Raw genomic sequence first — 12,476 nt, forward strand, 5'->3', positions numbered from 1 at the left:
GAACAATAGGCGTCAGGTCGACCTAGGGTTTCCGGTCGGAAACTCGAAGTCAGACTCGGATAGTCCGGTGACTGTCGTTCACTTATATTATTATGTTTTATGTGCTAACTTTGTGCTACAGGGTATATTTGGGATTAATGTATATTGCAGGGACCAAAGTGCAAAGAATAGCCTCGGATGAACAGTACCGAGGCGCCTCGGGTGTGAGCCGAAGCCAGCTGTCCAGAAGGGTTGGAGGCGCCTTGAAGGAAGCTCAAGGCGCCTTGAACAGGTGGTTTAAGGCGCCTTGGACAGTGATGAAGGAGCCTTAAGATGGATAAAAGGCAGCGGTCAAAGCTTCATCGCAGAGTCAATTCCGGGATAAAACTTAGGGATTCAAGGCGCCTTGGAGCCTGATGGAGGCGCCTTGAACACCCTTTATAAGAGGGTCTCGACCAGCAGCTCTCAACAACGAATACCAAGTGATCCCTTTGCAACTAGCTGCTAACAAGATGACCCGGAAGTGCTGCGACTTGACACCGACAACCCGGAGCTCCGAAATCTTCAGATTACTATACTGTTGTCGGTATAACTGTCCTTTTTCAATTTTACTTAATTGTAATACTTGTACTCTATTCGAGCTTATAGTTGTTACCCACGGAAAGCGATCAAGGATTGCGGGCCTTCGAGTAGGAGTCGTCATAGGCTCCGAACGAAGTAAATTCCTTCGTCTCTGTGTTTGATTGTTCTCTTTATTCCGCTGCTTATTACTCTGTTAGTTTCTCGTACGATTTACGAATTCAAAAATCAAAATAGCCACAAGCGCTATTCACCCCCCCTCTAGCGCTTCTCGATCCAACAGTCCTAATTATATTTAATTATGATCTGTTGCTTGAGTAGATTCGGGTTTGAGTGTGATTATCATGTGGATGGACTGTCATTGAAGAGTACATAATTGTTAATAGAATCTTTAGGTTGATATCATGATTAGTAGTGAGTGGTTGACATTGATCTATGCTTAGTTTAAACATTTAGATTGTGGAATGGTTAGTGATATGAGTTTGGTTAATTAGGTGATCATGTTGGTTGGTTAATTGATAATAGAAATTGATTGCATTGGATGAATCAATGGATGGATTTGTGTGAGGTTTTGGATATATGCATGTATAAACCTAATCTAATTAGGTTGTGGAATGGTTATAGTTAGTTAAGGAGACTAAACCTAATTTAAGAGGTTAAACTAGCTTAACTATGGTTTTAGTGGTTAATCGAGGATCTTATTCGATTTTGTAGTTACTCTAGATCGGTTTAAAGATTTGATTTAGCTATTTTTAATTTATATGTAATTAGCTAAATCTATACGTCATGGATTTGCAGGACTTTGATACGAGATGAGTGTCTCGACGTGGAGATAGTTCAGGATGATCTACATTTAAGGCGGGTACCCTTGACTTATCTTTTGATATTATCTTTCTGATATACTTAGTAGGTTATAACTAGTAGTAATAGTTATGTTTATATCTATTTGGTATGCCACTACATGTTTCCTGTAGCACCTTATTTGTTGCCTGTTATGCATTCATGTGGATATCCTCTTGATTGTCGTCATGTGTACTTTTGTTCATAAAAGTAGTGACATACAGTGCCCTACTATGTACCGGACTAGTTAATTGACTTACCTGATTTATGTACCTAGATTTATGATACTTAGATCATTGTAAAGATTTGTTCCTTTTTGGTACATATTGTATAGAGGTGTATACTGTCAGGATTTACATGCTTAGTGTCATGCACCATCTTGCATGATTACATGTTGAGCGATTGTCAGCTCCATTATTGTTGAGCACATCACCAGTTACATGATTTGCACACACAACCACTCTTGGGTTGGTGGTACATCAGGCAGGGTGTGTGCAGTTTGCTCTGTCAGGCTCCGCTGGTTCGCTCATGGGTAGTGTTGACTACAGCGTGGTAGCGGGCAGGGATCCCTCCTCTGGACTGACTCAGGGAGATGAGAGCATTGTGCTCCCCCACTCTATTTGGGTTAGGAGGATAGGTGTACTCCGACAACATCCTGTCCACTCGGCCACTCAGGAGCAGTGATGGCAGAGTGCACAGTTGTCATAGCCCTATCCACTCGGTCTCACCATCGCGTGTGAGATGGTTGACTGGCGTCAAGGATGACACATGCCATTTTTGCATCATATGCATTGGATTGCATTTATTATTTATGTTTACTGCACTTTGTTTGCTGCATTTTGGTGGTTGCATATGCTTGACATGCATACAGGATACATGATGTATTTGGTTTGATGACCCTGCATCTATTGGTGTGATTCTCACTCTTATGTCAGGATAGGAGATCCTGGTGAGTACAGTTCTTCTTCCTTTATTTCATTTTTGCATTATCTATTATTGTTTAGGAGATTGTACTCCATGATTATTAATGGTAGTTATCTTTTACTATGTATGTCAGCTTGATACCCGCTGAGTTGTTGAACTCACCCCGTTGTATTATTTCTATTACAGGTAGATATTTAAGCAGTTGCTTGGAGGTATCCTGTCTGCCTGTCCCTCATCACAACAGAAGACGGTTTTACTTCGCTTTTGATTTCTTTTATATATTCTTTAATGTTTTATCATTGTATTGGTGTTTAGCCTTATGGCTATTTTATTTGATTTTGGTGTTGTATTTATGTTTAAGCCGTGCCGGCATGCATTGTGTTATTTTGGTTGTATGGGTTTCCCGTTTATTTTTTCGTTGTATTTTTAGTACAGCCGAGTGGGATGTCTAATATATATATAATTGCGTGGTTGTGTTTGTAGTTGTAGCGACCACCCTTTTTACTACTACTCTCTAAGGGCGACCGTTACCTATCTATTACTCTACTTACTAGTATCACTTATGCTATTATTAGCAACACTCAGACTTATCACGGCCCTAGAGGAGTTCCTATCGAAAAATTTCGGTAGAATCTCCCCTGTACCGGTGACAAAATCAACAATACATGCAAAATAATACCATCAGCCACATGTAGCTGGTATATATATATCTCACAACCATGCAGTAATAAGACACAACAACTAAAAATAAAACTATTCTAGCAAAAGCAACAAATAAAGCTCCAAGAATAGAAAACAACCAAACTAACAATGTGGAATACTCTCAACTAGCAACATAAGAAAAGGAAATGACTCTTTAACAATCTCAACTTCTCTAATAATAGTAAAGGACTCTAAACAACTTCTTAGCCAGGTCCCGAGGCTTCCATAGTTCAACATCACACACCATTCATCATGCATCCTCCTTGTCGCCTTCCTCTTTATACTTTAGCTTTTCCTTTATCTGCAGTAGGAGGAAAAATAAATTTATAAGCGAAACGCTTAGTAAGTACTAATCTATCTCACAAAAGCTCATAAGTGCATAAGATGCAAAAGATGCTGAGACTGAAATGCTAAAAAGAAAAGGCTAAACATGCCCATCTAATAGCAAAGCACTAAAATAAATTGCATACTCATGATATAAGAATAAATCTGCATGCTAGAAATAAAGCTAATCATGCCCAATAAACTCATAAGGAAAGTAAATGAAAACTAATACGATATGCTTAGAATTAAAAGAGCTAATCTTGGCTAGTTCTAAACATAGGTGATACTTGTTTCATTTACTTATAACTTTATACTTGAAATTAATTCTTAACTTTCTTCTTCTCTTTCTTGGGCCCAGGCTTAGTACCATCTTATGCGCGCTCTCTAATAGTGACTGAGGTAGCGAGCCTCCAGTCCTATGAGAATAAAGACCTTGGTCTTACCAGAGCCAAGACCTCGGAATTGGTCTCCTAGATTGGTTTAATGAAAACCTTGGAAGTCGAGTACTATCCTCTTACTTTAATTTACTTGTTATCTTTTCTAACTAGACCTTGGTCTTTTTCTTACTTATCACTTCTCATAATTTTCTAGAAGAGCTTAACATGCTTGTGTAGTAGCATGAAAAAATCTAATTCTGCATGCTTAAAATTAAATGGCTAGAAATAAGATCTTAAAACTGAATACTAGCATGGTAACAAAAGATTTAACTTGTTGGAACTTAAAGAAGCCTATGCTGTTTACTTTCATACAAGTTGTCTAGTTCATGCTTGCTAAAACAATAAGAAAACTAAAAATTTCTATTCTTCATAAAATTCTCAATTTTAGAGCAACTGGAAAACATAGCTACGGTTCGTTTACTGCACATGAAGTCTGAAACATGACTTAATCAACAGAGAATCAACTAATCCATCTAGTCAAGTTTGGAAACAATTCTAACAATAATGCACTACCAATACGGATCAGTAACATGCCATACATAAAGGGATGCTTACATAGCAGCAAATTTCCAGATTCTAACAGCACATACAATTCCAGCCGAATGCTAAGGAACCAGTTCAATAAAAACTGAACTAACATGCACAACAAGTACTATAAAAGGGTTCCAAGAAGACTAACTTCAGTTATGACATGTCCGAACAGCCTAGCAGTACAAGGAAACGCTCATCAACAGCATTGTAAGAGTTAATTCCAGCAATAACAACTATAGAAATTAATCTATCTACTACCACCTAGCAACCAGGAATAGCATATACATCTTCCAAATTCCTCTAGCAATTTAAATAAAGAACCTAACTACATTCTTAGCAAAAAAAACCCAGATCATAGCAATTTGGCACAGCAACCCTAGCTTATCAAATTCGGTACAGCAAATCTTTAAAGAACTTAGCATATGATTCTGTTCAATAGCAAAATCTGAGAATGACATCTCAACAAAGCCAGGAAGAAAAAAAACCCTAGCATATACTTCTACTCGGCACTGCAAATTCCGTGAGAAAGGAAAATGAAAACCTAAAGCTCGGAGCTCCTACCACAGGTGAGTAGTACTTACTCTTGGTCTTGCACTTACAACCGAGAAGAGGTCCTAGGGTTTCGGAGAACTTGCAACTCTCGGCCTCTTCTTGTGCCCGCGCGCTCTCCTTGCCGAGAGAAGCTCGGATTTGTGAAGAATCCACGGAGGAGGGAGCTTGCCGGCCGCCAGAGTGAAGCCCTAAGCCTGCTTCTTCGTTTCCGCCGCGAGAGAAAAAAACGCTGTCGGGAGAGGAGAAAAGATTTCTGGGTTCGGGAAGAAAAGAAACCCAAGTCCTCTTTTAAACTAGGGTTTCAATTATAACTCAAATATTATTCGGTTCAGGTTTTACTAAGAAACATTCAGCTGGTCTGTTGGTTAAGCGAATCTTTGCTTAACTCAAGGTTTCCGGTTCAAACCTCGGCTTTGATAATTTTTTTGTCAAGACTTCCTTCGTTTTATAAAAATATCAAACGACTTCCAAAAATTACTTAAAAATACTCTAAAAATTTCTAAAAATATCTAGAATATTTTAAAAGCATTTACAAATATTTTTAAGGACATTTAGAACTCGAAATAGGGGAAAGTTGGGTCATTACAGTAGTACAGTCGTGTGGGCTGTTTAATATATATATAACTGTGTGGTTGTGTATTTCAACCATGTGGGCTGAAGTATTTTGTATGTTGATATATTCATGCTCCAGATTGTCACTGGTATAGGGGAGATGTTGTCGGATTTTCCTCTGGCAGAGACTCCTCTGGGGCGTGACACTCTTCATGATTTAAATCTTCACTGGTTCCCTCATGATTAGTGTTGTCTTGACTAAACTCAATTGGCTGAATTTGGGTTTGTTCTAGGTTTTGGTTGAATTCCTTGAATTTTACATTTGAGGTTTATTCAATTCGTAGTGTAACTTTATTATATATTCTATAACCTCTATTGTTTAGTGAGTATCCTACAAAAATTCCATTTTCTATTTTAGAAGTAAATTTTCCTAAGTGTTCTCTTGTGTTTAGTATAAAGACTGGGCATCCAAATACTTTAAAGTATTTTATATTGGGTTGTTTATTATAATATATTTCAAAGAGGATTTTGTTATGCATTTTATTTACTGTGGTTCTATTTTGCACATAACAGGTTGTACTAACAGCTTCTGCCCAAAAGTATTTAGGTAAATTATATTCATTTAGCATTGTCCTAGAGGCTTCAAGTAGAGTTTTATTTTTTCTTTCTATAATTCCATTTTGTTGAGGTGTTTTAGGATACGAAAATTCATGATGATATCTATTTTCAAGACAAAGTTTGTTAAAATTATGATTTTTAAATTCACCCCATTATCACTTCTAATTTTTTAAATTTTAAGGTCTTTTTCATTTTCAACTTGCTTGCAAAAATTTATAAATGTTTCAAAAGTTTCATCCTTATTTTTTAAAGAATTTTACCAATGTGAACCTAGAATAGTCATCTATTATTACTAGATAATATAAATTTCCATTTATGGATTTAACCCCATGAGAATCAAATAAGTCTACGTGTAAGAGTTCTAGTATAGAGTTTGATTTTAATTTTACTAAAGTTTAATTAATTTTCAAGTTAATTTAAAATATTTTTTAAGTTAAATTAATTTTAACATAATTTTTAAATTAAATTAATTTTAAAATAATTTTTACGTTAAATTAATTTTTAAGATAAGTTAAATTAATTTTAAAATATTTTTTAAGTTAAAAAGATTTAAAATAACTTTCAAAGTTTAAGTTAAAAAAAATTAAACTAATTTTTAAAATAATTTTTTAAGTTATAAAGGTTTAAAATAATTTTTAAGTTAAAAAGATAAATTTTTTTAAGTTAAAATAATTTTTAAGTTAAAAAGATTAATTTTTTTAAGTTTAAATAATTTATAAGTTAAAAGGATTTAAAATAATGTTAAAGTTTAAAATAATTTTTTAAGTTAAAAAGATTTAAAATAATTTTTAAATTAAAGTAATTTTTAAGTTAAAAAGATTTAAAATAATTTTAAAATATTTTTTAGGTTAGAAAGATTTATAATAATTTTTAAATTAAAAATATTTAAAATAATTTTTAATGTTTAAGTAAAAAAAATTTGAAATAATTTTTTAGATAATTTTTAATTTAAAAATATTTAAAATAATTTTTAAGTTTAAAAAAAGATTTAAAATAATTTTTAAAGTTTAAAATAAGTTTAAAAAATTTAAAATAATTTTTAAGTTTAAAATAATTTTTTAAGTTAAAATGATTAATTTTTTTAAAGTTAAAATAATTTTTAAATTAAAAAGATTTAAAATAATTTTTAAGTTTAATTTATTTTTTAAAAAAATTTAAAATAATTTTGAAATAGAATTTCCAATTTATTTTAATTTAATTTAATATTAATTTAATTTAATTTAATTGAATATTAATTTAATTTAATATTAATTTAATTTAATTTAATTTTAAGTTAATATTAATTTAATTTTAATTTAATTTGATTGAATTTTATTTAAAATAAGTGAATTGAATTGAATTTAATATTAATTTAATATTATTTTAATTCAATTTAATATTAATTTAATTTAATTTCATATTAATTTAATTTAATTTAATTTAATATTAATTTAATTTAATTTAATATAATTTTGGTCTTTAGTCATGTCACCCAATCTAAATTTTCAATTAGGGAATCCTATAATTTTGTGAGATGAGTTAAATGAATTTTTTAGAGTTTGATTTAACTTTGTGTTAGATTCAGGTTTAGCTTTGGGCTCAACAAACATGCATTATTTGGATAAACTTCTGGGCTATGGTGAGTCACTTGGACATCATTAGAATAACCATGCCTTCGAGGTTTTCCAAATAGTTATATCTACTAAAATTAATACAAAACCTTGGTCTAACTAGTTAGGATCCGTAAGGGGTAGTTTCGGTTAGTTCCACTAAACCAAATGCACCAAGTCGAAGCCATATCTTCTTAGACATGCATAGACAAAGTTTCCCTAACATACTATCATCCAAAACTTCACCAGTACCGTTGGTCAAGTTAAACTATTGCCCTTTTTAAACTAGTCCTAATTACCCTGTCGGGTAGATTAGTTTTTAGTTACCCTATCGGGTAGGTTAGTTTTGGAGGTGCCAACTATTCTGTAGCCTCCCCCTAAATTATTGATCCGATTTAGGTTTTAGTTTTGGGTTTATGTCGATTACTTTTATAATTATATTTAACTTGATGATAGTCTGATTTTTGGTAAGTTGGTATAGGTTTGTATTTTGGCTTCTGATTTGGTTTATTGGCTCCTGATCTTGTTGTAAATTTTTCTAAAAGCCCTTTTAATTTATTAATTTATGTTTTTAGTGTTGAATTTTCTTCCTCAAGTGTTAAATCTTGAGTTGGATTAGAATTTGTGATTTGTTTCTTAAGGTTTTTGTTTTCCTCAAGGAGCAATTTATTTTCATTTTCAATTGTAGTTAATTTTTTATCTAAACATGAAATAACTTTAAAAAAAATCTTATTTAAGCAATGGTATACCTCTTTAGGACCTTTGGAAATGAGTATGGGCTCGTTGCTCGATTTGGGTTCGAACCCGTCTTCCGATTCTTCCTCCGATTCAGACTCGCGGGCCATCAACGCGAGGTGGCTTTGGTGCTTCTGCTCTTCGGCTTCGATTCTTCTGAAGATGAGTCGTCTTGTAACAACCCACCCTTCTTACTACTACTCTCTAAGGGCGACCGTTACCTAACTACTACTCTACTTACTAGTGTCACTGACGCTATTATTAGAATCAGTTAGATTTATCACGGTTTAGAGGAATTCCTACCGAAAAATTTCGACAGAGTCTCCCCTGTATCGGTGACCAAATCCATAGTACATAAGATATATACACAGTCACAGGCGGCTGAAACACATTTTTCACAACCACGCAGTTATAAAAACAACAGTAAAAGAAAGAACTACTCCAGTAAAAACAACCAACTATATCACTCCACATATAATTAAAGTGACTAAATGCATATGCGGAAATAAACTCAACTATAATCTCACAAACTTCATAATAGTGTTAAAGAAAAGAACTAAAGCATAAACTCTAATCAAATAGGTCCTGCAGGTTTGGTAGCACTCTCTGGATCTCTCCATAGTCCAGTCACCACACACCTTCATCACCACCACCACCCTGTTGCCTCCCTTTCATATCGTAGTTTTTTCCTTTATCTGCAGTAGGAGGAAAGAAAACAAAACTATAAGCGAAAACGCTTAGTAAGTACTAATCTATCTCAAAAAAACTCGAAGTGCATAAAAGTAATGCAATAATACTGAAACTGAAATGCTAAAGCAAAGCTGCATGTACTCATGGTATACAGAAATAAAACTGAATACTAAACATGCTCACTAATTGACAAGAAAAATAAGGAAACTAACACTGTAAGCTTAGAATTAAAGAGACTAAACTTCTATTGATTCTAAGCATAAAGCTTATTTCATTTTCTTAGATCTTTATACTAGAAATTAATCTTTTAATTTCTCTTTCACTTTCTTCTTCTTTTTCTTCTTTTCTTTTCTTCTTCTTTGGGCCCAGGCTTAGTACCATCTTTGTTTTGCGCGCTCTCTAATAGTGACTGGGGTAGCGAGCCTCCAGTCCTATAAGGATAAAGACCTCGATCTTACCAGGGCCAAGACCTCGGAATTGGTCACCTGGATTTGTTTAACGACAACCTCGGAAGTCGGGTACTAGCCTCTTACTTTAATTTACTTGTTATCTCTTTTTAACTAGACTTTAGTCTTTTTCTTTACTCATGCTTCTTATAATCCTTTATTGGAGCCTATTAGAATCCTATAGATATATCTAACAAGTATAGAATTACAACTAACCAAGCATGCTATATAAAAATAACATAAGGAAAGCAGATCTGAACTCTCTAAGCATGTTATAAAACAAAACAAAGGAAAGCAAATCTGAACTTACTAATCATGCTATAAAATAGAGCAAAAGAAAGCAACTTTGAGCTTATTAATCATGCTATAAAATAGAGCAAAAGAAAGCAACTTTGAGCTTACTAATCATGCTATAAAATAGAGCAAAAGAAAGCAACTTTGAGCTTACTAATCATGCTATAAAATAGAGCAAAGCTGTGAAATTCTAAAACTAAATTGCATGTTGAAATGCAAAGGAAACTAAGCAACTAAAATGCAAGGAAACCAAACACTGGAATGCTAGATAAGGTAGCAAAATAAGCTAACTCTTGTCACTTATAACAAGGCTATTCTTGCCCTTAAAACAACAACAAACGATCTTTCCAAACATACTAGTGTACCAAGTTGTGCATGCTTATTAAGTAGCAAGGAAAGCTAAACCGTGCATGGCTGTTCATGTTCATGGAGGTAGCAAGCACAAACTAGAACTGCATACTAATAATTAAGGTTGTTTATGCCCATTTGCACGGCCCAAAGGAAGACAAACTTGCTGGAATTTATGGACAGCAGGTAGACATACAAGAATACAACATTTAAGTTGCTAAAGGTATGCTTAAAACTTAACTGCCTGCTAGGACTAGAGGGTTGTTCGGACTGTCACAATTGAAGAATGCTTAAAACATGAACTATGTGCTAGAATTAGAGGGTTGTTCGGATTGTTACAAACAGAGCAAGGAAGGACTCAAATCCAACTAATCCCTAGTAATGAGATCACTGTTCGACAGGTTTTGTAAGCAAGGAAGGGAAACCCAAAAACTCCAAGGCAGCCGAAACTTCCTGCTTAGTGTAAGTTGTCTCTGCCACTTGGAAAGTTAGCTACAAGGTCCAACTGAATCTTAGAATGCATGGCAAAATACCTAGCAGCAACTGAAGGAAAGAATGAATAACAAACCCTAGCATTATCTATTCGGCACTGCAACTTCCGTGAGCAAAGAAAACGAAAATCTAAATCTCGGAGCTACTCCTACCACAGGTGAGTAGTACTTACCCCTTGTTCTGGCACTTATAACCGGAAAGGAGAGGAAGAAGGCTTCCAGGGTTCGGGCAGCTCAATCCTCCGGCAATTCCCTTGCGTCCCCGTGCCCTCCTCGACGAAGAACTCGTGAAGATGGATAGAGCTCCTCGGGTTGAACCTTTGCTGGCCACCGGAAATCATGCCCTAATGCTTGCTTCTTCGATTTTCCGCCGAGAGAGAAGACGCCGTCGCCTTGGTGTATTTTCCGCCCGAGCCGCCGCTGTCGCGATAGAGAGGTGAGGAATTTTGAGAGGTATTGTTTTGATTTTCTGGAAAAATCAAAACCTAATTCCTTTCTTATATCCGGGTTAATCAAAACTATGCTATAAACTTAATTCTCTCCATATAAGGTTACCAAAACTATGTAGCTCAGCTGGTTGGGCTGGTTTTGCATGGGTCAGTCCGACCCGAGGTCGTGGGTTCGAACCTCATGTTCAACAGTTTTTGTCAAAATTTCTTTCTTTTTGTAAACATACTAAACGACCTCCAAAAATTACGTAAAAATACTCTAAAAATTTCTTAAATTCTCTAGAATATTTTAAAAGCATTTCTAAATATTTTTATGGACATTTGGAACTCAAAATAGGGAAAATTGGGTCGTTACAATCCCCCATACCTTATAAAAAGTTCATCCTCGAACTTAGAATAGCTCTGGATACTTCTGTCTCATACTATCCTCCCGCTCCAAAGTGATTTCCTCGTGCTTCTGGTTCTGCCAGACGACCTTCACTAGTGGTACTTCTTTGTTTCTCAATCTCTTGACTGCTCTGTCCACTATCTGTGTAGGTCTGCTCTCATAACTAAGATCCTCTTAGATCTACACTGATTGAGGCTGAATCACTTGGCTCGGGTCATGGAGACACTTCTTTAGCATGGAGACATGAAATACATTGTGTATTGAAGACATGTCTTGTGGTAAGTCCAGCCTGTAAGCTACTTTCCCAATCCTCTCTATGATCAGGTAAGGTCCTACATAGCGAGGACTTAATTTGCCCTTCTTGCCAAATCTCATCACTCCCTTCATAGGAGCGACCTTGAGAAAAACTGAATCTCCTACTTGGAATTCCAACGGCTTACGGCGTGTGTCAGCATAACTCTTCTGTCTGCTCTGGGCAGTCTCAATTCTCTGTCTGATTTTCTGGATCGCCTGAGTGGTCTCATCTATCAGCTCTGTCTGAATACCCAACTCTACTTCCATTTCTTTTCTCTCTCTTGCTTCTTGCCAGTATATGGGTGATTTGCATTTCCTGCCATACAGTGCCTCATAAGGTGCCATCTTGATGGTGGCTTGATAGCTATTGTTGTAGGCGAATTCAGCTAAGCACAAATACTTGCACCAACTTCCCTTGAAATCCAGCGCACAAGCTCTGAGCATATCTTCTAAAATTTGATTCACTCGCTCTGTCTGTCCATCAGTTTGTGGATGGAAAGCTGTGCTGAACTTGAGTTTGGTGCCTAGTGCATTCTGAACGCACTCCCAAAAGTGTGAGGTGAAGCGCCCATCTCTATCAGAAATGATAGATTTAGGAACTCGATGAAGTCTGACTACCTCTTTAACATATAGCTGGGTCAACTGCTTTATAGAGTGGGACACCTTGATGGCTAGGAAGTGAGCAGACTTGGTCAATCGGTCTACTATTACCCA

At 35.2% G+C, this 12,476-nt stretch overlaps 1 long non-coding RNA gene across 1 annotated transcript; it reads left to right on the forward strand.

Annotated features, from left to right (window-relative positions):
* Positions 1–2,152: 2,152 nt before the first annotated feature.
* On the forward strand, positions 2,153–2,743 carry LOC121996322. The gene is made up of 2 exons (XR_006116038.1): positions 2,153–2,347; positions 2,509–2,743. It is a non-coding gene; the product is annotated as an uncharacterized LOC121996322 (long non-coding RNA).
* The last annotated feature ends 9,733 nt before the right edge of the window (positions 2,744–12,476 follow it).

Source organism: Zingiber officinale, chromosome 6A (assembly GCF_018446385.1).
Source record: "Zingiber officinale cultivar Zhangliang chromosome 6A, Zo_v1.1, whole genome shotgun sequence".
In the NCBI taxonomy this organism is placed as follows: Eukaryota; Viridiplantae; Streptophyta; class Magnoliopsida; order Zingiberales; family Zingiberaceae; genus Zingiber; species Zingiber officinale.